The sequence below is a fragment of the Tenrec ecaudatus genome, chromosome 8 (assembly GCF_050624435.1).
Source record: "Tenrec ecaudatus isolate mTenEca1 chromosome 8, mTenEca1.hap1, whole genome shotgun sequence".
Taxonomy (NCBI): Eukaryota; Metazoa; Chordata; class Mammalia; order Afrosoricida; family Tenrecidae; genus Tenrec; species Tenrec ecaudatus.
Window position 1 is genome coordinate 58430109 of NC_134537.1, and position 10232 is coordinate 58440340.

Below are 10232 nucleotides of genomic sequence, written 5' to 3' on the forward strand. Positions count from 1 at the left end.
ATGGATAGATGGCGTCCACAGCACAGATGCTCAGGCCTGATAAAGGCCTGCCTGGCACAGAGAGCGGTTGTTGTTTCAGACTCCACTGAAACTGGGCCTCAGAGATTTGGGGCCCATTTGAATCTTGGCCTCAACTTTCCCAGACACGATCGCATTTCATTTCACAGAAAAGCCCCCAGTTTTCAAAAGAAAGCTCCCCCTATTAATGATAATACCCAAATCAAACAGAGAAGAATTAAAGTGCAAAGACCTGGCAGATGGACATGCTTTTTAATTTAAATAATAACAAATAGTCATTCCTTTCTAAATACTAGCAACCTACAAGCTTTTAAATCCTATCTCTTTCCACACAGTTCAAATCAAGACCCAGCAGCTCTTTCTCATTAATGCATCAAATCATGCAGATGTTCTTTTTTGTGCTCCCTTTGAAGTGACATGTGCTTCCATTTGTTTTTAATCTTCTAAGTGATGTCGTAAGGACTGCTACCCTGTCTGACATATGAAGTTCCGTTCTTTATGACTCTTGATTTGATGGAAGGCTTGCTCCAGGGCTTCAGACCTAAACTTTCAGGTTCAGCCAGGAAACCAGAACAAACTGCAATTTTCAATATATGGGTGCCTGGAATGATAACCGGAACAGGAAAATTATGTGTAGACACCTTACCGAAGCGTTAGCCCCCTCTTGGAGAAGGGCAGTATGTGTGTTGCATAGCAACCGAATCTCTTGCTTGACAGACTCAGAAACAACGGTGCCTCCCCGCTCAGAGATGGAGGCCGACGCCGCTGCTTCGACGGTGCTTTTCCGCAGTCCTCGAAACTCTCCCCTGTTCCGTATCAGACCCTGCCAAAACTCGCGAGGCCTCTAATGATTTCAATTCCTATTGTCATCCCAGAGGCCTAAATCTGGGAAATTCCACAATGTTCAGGATCTGCTTTGATGACCATGACTGCACAGGGAATAACAGTTCAGAATGCCGGGCTCCTCAACACTGAACACAATCAGAAACCGGTTTGAAAACAGAGAGACACTCAAAAAGTAATATTTCATACATGAGGCATATTCATTAAGAAACTCATCACTGTGAACACCTTAAAAAAAAAAAAAAACACCCTGCCTTTGTGCTTTTTTTCCTTCAGCGGGTCCTTGGAGGCCCCAAAGAAACTCCATGGAGCAACAGTGCCACCTAGCGGCAAATCCTCTGGACTCCGTCCCTTTACTCCCTGTCCTCTTCCTGAGTACATTGGGAGATGACAGAGAACAAATGAATTGCTGTGAACCACTTGCCCTGAATATCACATCTTTAAATCGTTATTCACATTAAAGAAGGCCTGGTACTGATTCAAAGCCACCTTGATGGTATAATCCAAAAATGCCCATAAAAGGGAGGATATACAAAACAGGAACGTTTTATTTTTTCCCTAACAGCAAACCGATGGTTACATCATTCAGGGAAAATAAACGTTAAATACATACACTTGTACACCTTTGGGAATATCTTCCACAATTTAATTTTAAAATCTGACTAACTGAAGATTTATTTGCTTATATAAATTTAATCACCCCAACTGCCGTACAAAGAAAAGCTGATAAAAAAAATTTTTTAAGCGCAGGTTTCAGTAAAATAGACACAGATTTTTTAAAAAAACTAAAACTAAAAAAAGGACCTTTTGACAAATCATTTTACTTTGTTAATGGTTCAGTTTTCTTATCTGTGTAATGGATCGCCTGTGAAATAAAATTGCAAAGAAAGTGCTTCTAAATGATGAAGGCAATACAAATAGAATTATTGTTATTATGTTTCCTTTTGAATCTCTTGCCTCACAACGATGCTGGTGTTCTTGCTATCCCTTTCTCTGTGCTTGCTCTCTCTCGTCTCCTTCACAACATAGAAAGCTTATCTTAAATCCTGCCCTCTTCCACTAAGCTTCAGACCCATCCTGTCTCACAAGTGTTTTTAATCGATATGTAGTTCTTTTATGATTATGATTATTTCATGTTGTGAAGTTGTTTCTCAGTGTGTATTCTCCTACCTCCTTCATTTCTTGACCACATTGTTGATGAAGAGATTTGTACTCAGATTACATGTGCCTTAATTTTGAGGCAGAAAATACAATGGCTCAGCCTTGGGATCTAGAATGAAATATGTCTCTGGTCTTATCTCTCCATCAGCTTGGGAAATCACTTCACCTTTTTGATTTTATTTAATATATAGAATAAAAAGGTGGTCTGGGGGTGGAGGGGAAACTTTAAACTTAAGGTTTCATTCTTTTTCTAAGAAGAATCAACTAATTACCTATGGCAGCACTTTAAAATTGTGCATAGCTAATTTAGAAAGGAATATTTCATGAGCACTGGAAATTACATGCTCAACCATGTAAAATTGTTTTATAACAAATGTAACTAAAATTGATAGATTTTATAAGACATAGCCTAGGATATCTCTTCCTAGAAAATTAGATCACTAAGCTGAGTTGGTTGTACTCAATCTACCAATAAGTACTAATCGAGAGACTACTATATACTAGGTGATTGTAATGTCATTGTAATGAACATGATTGGCAATGTTCCTACCCTCCTGGTGTTATCAATTTGTTACTACCTGTAGTTGTTACTAAAGTGTTTGTCCCAGTCAGGAAAACAATAACAACATGCCTTTGAGGGAGAACAAAGGTATATGAGTCAACAGTTTACTTTGACAATGAATTATACAATAATAATTGTCATTCAATGAACACACATTATTTTTCAGGCACACTGCTAAAAAATGCCGATCCTTTGTTATGGTTAGTTGCCATTGTGTTCACTGTGAGTCAAGGCAGTGTCATGTAGTAGGGTAAGTCAAAACATATTGCTAAAATAGTCATACAAATTTTTGTTAAACAAAAATATCAAAATGTAAAACAATTTTTTTCAGGAAACCTCCATCTTGGCTTATCTATGTTTGAAGGTGCTGGCTCCATCTTGCTAAAATTCCCCTGAAGAATTCCATGCTTTTCGATTTGCTCACCATCAAAACAAAAGCCTGGGCATTCTCAAGCTACTCAGATTGTGTTCCTTGTAAATGGTCTTTGAGTTTGGAGAACAAAAACGAAACCTGAAAGGGCAAGCTTATTGCTGTAGGGTGATTGGGGTGAGGTTTCCCGTGAAATTCTCAGGACAGCTCTTGCTACCCTGGAGAAAGAGCAGGTGCATTGTCTAGATGCGAAGCAGTTCCTCAACTCAGCTCTCCGGGCTTTTTTTCCACACCAATGCAGTTTTTCATTTTCTTAAAACTTCCTAATAAAGCGCCACCTGCATGCTTTGTTCTTGAGAAAACTCTATCAAGATTAGCCCTTTGGAATCTTTAAAAACAGTTCTCGGGAACAGATCCTCTCAGAAACCACTTTGTGACCTGAACTTGTTTTTGTTTTTTTTTTTAAGTACCTTGTTGAAAGGGAGTGGGGTGAGGTGGCTGCACTACAGAGAGGAGAATCCAATCCAACACCCTGAGGGCAGCCCCTCGGAGAAGGAAAGTGAACCCAGCGAGCAATTCTGACAGCACTCATACTTCAGCCCGCGCTTTCCACACCCTCCTTGGGTGTACTCATTACTTGCAGTCACCACACCGAACTCGCAGATAATACTGACAGTTATGAAGCTTATTAGGGACGTTAGCAAGCTACAATTTTGGATTAAAAAAATGCTTAGAACACTGTTCTAGTCTGGCAGCCTCTTCTAAGTTGTACCTGAAGGAAGTTACCCCTCTCTGGTCTGTGGCCTGTCAGCCACTTGGCTCCTCAGCCTTTGCCCCCTCAGGCAATTTAGAGAACGCTTTCAGGGTTGTTTATAAATGCCTAAAGGGCATGACAATCTTTCAAAGCCTGAGCCCAAAGACACTCAGTTCTAGTTCTGAGTCGGCAAACCTGGCTCTGCAGTGAAATGCTTGGGAGCATCACACACACACACACACATACACACACACACACACACACACGCCTTTTGCCTGAAGGCACTCAACATTTCTTGCTTTGTGGGTCTTTCTTATGCTCTGACTCTTAGCTCTAGTGCTGGTTCATTGGCTAAGCTTCTGTGGCGTCTCTGTCTCCTGTATCAAAGGGGTTCAATGTGCGAGATCTCGGGGTCCAGAGGATATGCTGCACTCCAGGCCCTTCTTTCTTCATGGTAGTGACCTCTCCCTTCTGTTGCTGCTAAATGGGCTCATTTTACACCCACCATAATAGTGAAATTGATGCATGCCACATTAGCATCCCAAGGTTTTACCACCACAACTATCCTGTTACCAACAAAATCGTAAAGACCTATCAACATTTCCCCCCACTTTCTCTTACCCAAACTCTTCAGGAAAAAGTTGTTTGGTGAAGTTATAATGAATGGGTCTGGACGAGATCTATTAAGGAATTCAGCCAAATAAAATGAAGATGAGTGTGTTACTGGCAGCACTCTCTCCAGCCATCTGCGGAGTCAGAGACATGCATGAACTGGAGTCCTAGTGGCAATACTTTTCTAACTTACTCAGATCACAGAACATTGTCTGCTCCTGGGCCATCTTTGCCACAGTTGTTGCGACTATTGTGGCTCTTTGTTTTTCCTGATAATGTATCCAAAGTACAAGTCAGTTTCTCCACCCACCAGATTTACTCCTCATCCTCTCGAAATGTGTATTGAGATACCTGAAATACAAGGAGATTTAAGAAATTGGCTGAGTCACACAGCTGGTCAGTGACAGACCTGGGATTTGAAGCCATTCTTCAGAGTCCACCTGGTCTTAGTCATTTCACTGCGCAGCCTAACATCAGAATGTCATTATCCATAGGGTTTATAGCGACTAAACTAAGATAGCCAGGCCTTACTTTCCAGTCTGTCTTAATCTAAAACCCGGTCATCGTCATAGCAATAAGCAAGCCTCCAATGACAGTCAAGTGCTGGGTACACCATTTGAATTGGCCTGGAATCCCACTCGGTGTCTCTTGCATGGAAGATGAGAATGCTACTGAACCACTTCTAACCTTAGCATTGACTTGCATATGGGGGACAATGATGATCACTTAGCCGCGTGGGATCACGAAGTCTCTGTACAAAAGTACTCAAATAAGCCAGAGGGAAGTGTTGCATCACAGCGGAAGGAAAGGCAGCTCCACATCAGGCTTCACTCACTGGGCTCTGGACTCAACTTCTATCTCCAGTGGGTGTGTGTCCTTAACTAAGGAGTTTACTCTTCTTGACGTTTAGTAAGAGTGAAAGTAAGTGGACACATAAATTTGATTATCTTTAAAAAAGTGACATTAGAACAAACCAAGAGGATTATTGGTGATTTACACATATATATATTAATCTTGCTATTATTCATTTTTCAATAGCATGTAATTATCTTAAAATTATAAAAAAAATCTGTATGAAAAAGACAAAATTATGAAAAAAATATTTTAAAATGCTAAAAGTTGGAATTTGAGGCAATGTAAATATTATTTTAGCCCCTAAACACATACAGAATCAAATTCTTGAAAGTAATGTGTAACTACCAAACATCTAATACATCATCATCATTTTATAATGTCTGCAGGGCGAAAATGAGTTTCCCTAGTGTTCAGAACATTTGCTGCCCTCGCATGTGTTTCTCTTTGTGCACTTGTGTTTTGTCCTCATGAAAATAATCCGGCATCTATTGCACTAAGCAATCTCAGAAAAAAAATTTAAGTCCTGTGCATATTCATTTACATAAATTTTCTTTTGCTGAAAATATGTGCATTATAAAACCTGTTAAAAATTAGACATTTTAAAAGATGAAATAAAATGGAACACTAGTTATCTGTTTGTTTTCATTGTTATTTATAAGTAAAATGAGAATTTCAGTCTCTTCATATAGAAATAATTTATTTAAAATAATATTTAATGAAATATTAAATACTATGGTAATTTCTAAATGAGTTCTTTAAATGTTGGTCTGATCTTTTTGATACAAAGAAGACAAAATTCTAACTTTAGTTGGGTTTTCTTTTTAGTGGGATTTTTGGTATTAATGGTTGTCACATCGGAAAAAGACTCCGCATGAAAATACATAAATCCAAACAGTAGTGAACCATTAGTTGTGCTTACTAAATCACAGTATCATATTTTAATCTCCTTTACCTGCACAAACATTTCTCATTGATGTTGCAATTCAGTTACTCCTTATCCTTGAGTGTCAATCAGTTGCTCTCCAAATTAATTTAAAAGTTTGGACACTTGAAATTTTATCAAAGGGGCTCAAAACAGTATTAAATTAAAGCACATTTTGTGTTCATAAAGTGTGGTTATGAGGGTATTGTGGTTGTTGTTGACATGTATAATTTGTGAATAAAATCACATCAAGATAGGATCACTCCAATCTTTCTGATGTCAAATTGACACTTGATCTATCTCAATATTGTATGTTTCTCTCAAGAAGCATATATTTTCTTGTTCAATATTTAAAAGTTAATTTGGGTTTGGAGTCATATAGTTAAGATCAGAGTTTCCTTGTATATTTTTTTAAATGGCTACTCTGCTGACAGCTACTGCTCATCATTTTCCTCCTCCACAGAAGCATCATTTGTGTTAAAAATAAATACATTTATAAGTAAGTTTCAAGTTTGACAACTCTTTTAAGAATTTCACATGAGAAAAACAATAAACATCTGTGTTGCCAATTTTTAAAATTTTATTCTCTTTGTCTTTAAAATGTCTTACAAAGTTTCAAAGGCTATCTTACCAGAAATAGAGCTGTGAATGTATTCTACATGCCATAATCGTTTGCTGTTGTTATTGTTGTCAATAAATAGGAAAAACATCTCTGGCTATCCTCACATAGTTGTGTGTGTGTGTGTGTGTGTGTGTGTGTGTGTGTGTGTTTCCCATCAAACATTCTTTTCTTAAATGAATTATTTGCCGTTCAGAAAAGACCTTTTCTTATACATATTTACTCAGTAGATCATAAAGAAGTTATTCTTTGTGTAGTTCATTATTGGAACTAGTTTAGCAAGTACCAGAAGCTCAGATGTGCTAGGAACAGCTGTATAGCAAACCTCCCATATTGAGTAATTAATTCATGATGGTTTCTTTAAATTTTCAGTAATATTTTTATGTGTTTTACAAAAGGATTTGAAGACAAACGTACAATTTTGTGTGTACCAAGTTGTTTTCTCTACATTATTTCAGTCATTATTCCTCTAAAATGATAATAATGTCTCGGAAGTACACTAGGAACATATGTAAGCCACAGATATTTATATAGATTTTGAGTTCATAGTTCATTGTAAGCACTAATCTAAACGCAAATAGCTTTATGACAGGTCTGTGCTATAGCAAAATGTGCTGAAGAAATCAGGTGGTTTCCATTTATCAAAAAGATTGTGTCTGGAGTCTTAAAGCCTTGTCTTAATTAAAACAAGCAGTCATCTAAGTTAGGTGTCAGCTACATCCGCAAGGAAGCAGTACACCAGGCTATGAAATCCATAGATTATAAATATTAAAATCAAAACCAGAGGAGGGAACTGTGCTAGAACTTAAATTCTGAACACTCAATTTCCTGAAGGCTATGGATGAAAATTAAAGCCCCCAAACAAGTTCCCAAGTGGAATAAGCCTTGTGAATCTCTTCTGACCATTGACTAGAAATGTGACTAAGTTTGCTACGAGATGGAGTACATTGGAAAATGGATTAATGCAAATGTAGTTAAGTTAAAATATAATACCTTATCAGTTTTGTCTCTATTGACCCATTTTAAATTTGTTCGAGTTTCTATTATTTTCTGTATTCTTTTAGATTGAGGTTTTTCTTTGCATTATTTTGGCATTGTGGATGCAAGGGTTTTTCTATATTTTTTCCTCTGTATGAAATCCAGAATAGCTAAATATACAGAGATGGTAACTAGACTGGTAGTTTCATAGGCTTACAGTAGTGAGGACTGGGAGTAAATGGGGAGCTAAGAATAATGAGTATAAAAATGAAAAAAATGTTCTAAAATTGATTGCAGTGGTAATTGAACAACTCTTTTTAATGTATTTAAACCACTGAATTTTATGGCATGTGAATCATGGAACTATAAATCAATAAACTATTAAAATTTTAAATAAAGGTTTTATGATTTTGTAACAATACTATTTTTAACTTACTCTCTTACAAACATTCAAACACACATGGGTATTTATAGGTATATATGCGTGTGTATACTTATATGTATATATTTACACATATATGTATGCAAATAAAGGATCCCTGATGGTACTATTGGATAAGTGTTGGACTGGTCATTCAAAGTTGGCAGTTCAAAGCCACCAGCTGCTATTGACTGCCATAAAGGTTTACACTATGAATCAGTGTCCACTTGATGACAACGAGCAGGTATTGATTTGTAAATATACACACATATGTAAGTATGTACGTATGCATATGTGCATAGTTACACATAAAATCAGTCTGGTGGCACAGTAGCTAAGTGCTTGGCTGCTAAGAGGTCAGCATTTGGAACCCACCAGCTTCAGGAAAAAGATGAGGTAGCCTGCTTCATACAGATTAACAGCCGTGGAAAACATGTGCCGCAATTCCGCTCTATTCTATAGGTGAGCGATGAGTTGGAATTGACTCAATGTTAGTGGACAGTGAGTAAATATATAAGGAGCGTCAAAAAGTCTGAAGAATGTTTCCATCTTTTTAATTCATTTTTTTCAAACACTGTTTAAAGTCTCTTCATAAATATATATCTATGTGCATATATGTATATACACACATACATAAACTATACTCACTAACATCTAATTGATTCGAACTCATAGTGACCTTATAAGACAGAGTCGATTTGTCCCTATGGGTTTCAGAAACCAACTTTTTTTTTTTTTGGACTAGTTTTATTACGTACAAAAACCAGCCATGCACAAGCTAGCCCAGCTTGGTGGCGAGTTCTTTGGCCTTGGCCTTTTCTAGCTTGGCGATTCGGGCCACTGATCTGGGGCCACCCCAGTGGCGGCGGATCTCGTCAAACCTGTCATTATAGTTGGTCCTGATGGCCTCCACCACCTTAGCCAAGGCTCCTTTGTCTTCCGAGTTCACTTGTGTGAAGGCGACGGTGGTGCAGGTCTTCCTGTGCACTAGACGCCCCAGCCGGGCCTTGCTCTTGATGATGCAGTAGGGGACCCACATTTTACGGCACAGGGCCGGCAGGAAGACCACCAGCTCAATGGGGTCCACATCGTGCGCGATCACCCTCAGCTGAGCCTTCTTGTTCTCCACCAGCGTGGTGGCGGTGTTGACCCCCGCTCGCAGGACAGGCGGACTCTGGGTGGGCACGTCCGCTTTGCCGGCAGCCTTCTCGGCCCGGGCCAGCAGCCGCTGCTTCTTCTCCTGCTTCGTCTCTGGCTGGTACTTGTGGGCCAGCTTCAGCATCTGGGTGGCTGTCTGCCGGTCCAAGGCCTGGGTGAACTGGTTGATGGCGGGCGGCACCTTCAGCCGCTTGTACAGGAGGGCGCGCTGGCGCTGCAGCCGGATGTAGCACGGCCACCTGAAGAAGCGGGTGAGGTCCCTCTTGGGCTGGATGTCCTGGCCGATGCCGAAGTTCTTGGGCCGCTTCTCGAACAGGGGGTTCACCACCTTCTTGGCCTCCTGCTTCTTCACGACGGCCGGCGCCGGGGCCACCTTCTTGCCCTTGGCCTTCTTCCCTTTCGGCATGTTGGCTGGCTGGACGAAAGCGAAACCAACTTTTCACAGGATAAAAGAGCCTCATCTTTCTCCTTTAGAATAACTGGTGGGTTTGAACTGCTCACCCTATGATTAGCAGAATGGGCTAATTAATAATGAATATTAATTATACTGAATTTGACAATGGATTCATACATATGAATTTAACAAATACACACACACACATTCAAAAAGGCAGAACCATGCCTACCAGACTAATGCATGCCATAAAAAAACAATAATAGCATTAAAACAGTAAATATATGGGAGTCCCAAGCCACCATTCATTGGGAACTCTCAAAGAAAGATTTCTGAACCAGAGTCCAACCACTATCAATTCCATGAGCTTTGGATCACAGTTACTGCTATGGCATTTCATCCTTAAATTCAAGAAAGTATGTTAATTCCTTAAATCTGTTACAGGTGAGTTTGAAGTAAAGGCCAGTTTGCTGGTGGAGTGTCTACATCAAATCCCTCTGGTGTGGCCTATGACGAATAGTGTACACCTTGTGTGTCTTCTGTGATGATGAATGGGATGCCCTTC

At 39.3% G+C, this 10232-nt stretch overlaps 1 pseudogene; it reads right to left on the bottom strand.

The window, feature by feature from the left end:
- Positions 1–8884: 8884 nt before the first annotated feature.
- Positions 8885–9698, bottom strand: LOC142454320 (large ribosomal subunit protein eL8 pseudogene; annotated as a pseudogene).
- Between the last annotated feature and the right edge of the window lie 534 nt (positions 9699–10232).